The 1,647-nt window shown below is 40.1% G+C and overlaps 1 pseudogene; it reads left to right on the top strand.

The window, feature by feature from the left end:
• The first annotated feature begins 353 nt into the window (after positions 1–353).
• Positions 354–1,135, top strand: LOC102836705 (annotated as a pseudogene).
• The last annotated feature ends 512 nt before the right edge of the window (positions 1,136–1,647 follow it).

The following is a 1,647-nucleotide window of genomic DNA, read 5'->3' as shown; positions in this document are numbered from 1 at the left end:
CAATAGAGTCCTGGTTTGACACCATAAGATAAGCACTCAACCACAAGGTTGGTTTGAACCCCAAGGTTGTCAGTTCAAACTCACCAGCCACTCCTTGAGTTTGAACCTGTGACCTTGTGGTTCTAATCAACTGCATAGTTAAGTGCATTAACCCACAGTGTCACACCAGTACTTCATGTCTAGTGTCGGAGGACCATAATTGTTAGTTCTCAAGATTATAAACTTTTTGGCCACCATCTTCCCCTGCTATTTGCCTGACTCGCGTGTCCAGCAATTCTCACTTCTCATCCTGGAAGTGGAGTTTGTAGCTATCATCCGGGTCGGGAGGCTTGCATCATGACAGACTCTCCAAGATGTCGATGCTTGCTGAGCGTCGGTGAAAGCAAAAGTGGTCTGAGGACCCAAGAAATACAGCATGGAATAATGATGATTCCAAGTTTGGCCAAAGGATGCTGGAGAAGATGGGGTGGTTTAAAGGGAAGGGTTCAGGAGCTTAGGAGCAAGGAGCCATAGACCATATTAAAGTTCAAGTTAAAAATAACAACTTAGGACTTGGAGTTATAATCAATAATAAAGACAAATGGATTGCTCATCGAGATGACTTTAACCAGTTTCTGGCTGAATTGAACACTTGCTATGGTCAAGAAACAACATACTCCTCAGACAACAAAGAGAATAAATCATTTAGTCTTGAAGAAAAGTCCAAATTTTCAAAAAACCCTGTTCATTATATGAAATTTACAAAGAGGAAACATGATCTTGGAACAAAAGAGATCTTGATTGCATTTTTGGGAAAAGACAGAGGAAGAAGAATACTGAGGCATATGGTGACCCTGCTGGTATTTACAATACTGGTAGCATAGCTTCCAGAATCACAACAACATTCCAGCCACTACAGTAAAGCAAACTGACAGGCGAGTGGTGGTACATTTCATTATGAAAGGTATGATGTTCTACTCAAGGCCAACTAATATAATTACACGATGATTCCTGCTCCACCACTCCAGAGGAGAATGAAACCTTCAGAAAAAAAACCAGTGCCTTAACTGTCTAGGAATATTTTGCCAAGCAGATGGCAAAGCTAAAGAACAAGCCACAAATTGCAGCTACAGATCCTGAGTCTTCAGAAGCCTAAATAGAATGGAAAGGAAGAAAGAAAAGAAAGAGTTAAGTAAAAGATTAAAATTTGGAGAATAACACCAAATCCAAGGCCAAGTTTATCATCTGCATATTGCAGGTTGTTAATGAGTCTTCCTCCAATCCTGATATCACGTTTTTCTCATATAACCCAGCTTCTCAGATTATTTGCTCAGCATACAGGTTGAATAAATATGGTGAAAGAATATAACCCTGTTGCACATCTTTCTTCATTTTAAACCATTCAGTGTTTCAGTGTTCTGTTCGAACTATTGCATCTTGGTCCATGTATAGATCCTCATGAGCACAATTACATGTTCAGGGATATTCATCCTCCCCAATGTTGTCCATAGCTTGTCATGAGCCACACAACCAAAAGCCTTTGCATACTCAATAAATCACAGGTAAATATCTTTCTGATATTCTCTTCTTTCAGCCAAGATCCATAGAACATCAGCAATGATATCCCTCATTCCACGGCCTCTTCTGAATCCAGGTTGAACCTCTGGA

This window comes from Chrysochloris asiatica, unplaced genomic scaffold (genome assembly GCF_000296735.1).
Source record: "Chrysochloris asiatica unplaced genomic scaffold, ChrAsi1.0 scaffold00053, whole genome shotgun sequence".
Classification (NCBI taxonomy): Eukaryota; Metazoa; Chordata; class Mammalia; order Afrosoricida; family Chrysochloridae; genus Chrysochloris; species Chrysochloris asiatica.
This window is presented reverse-complemented; position numbering and strand designations above follow the sequence as displayed.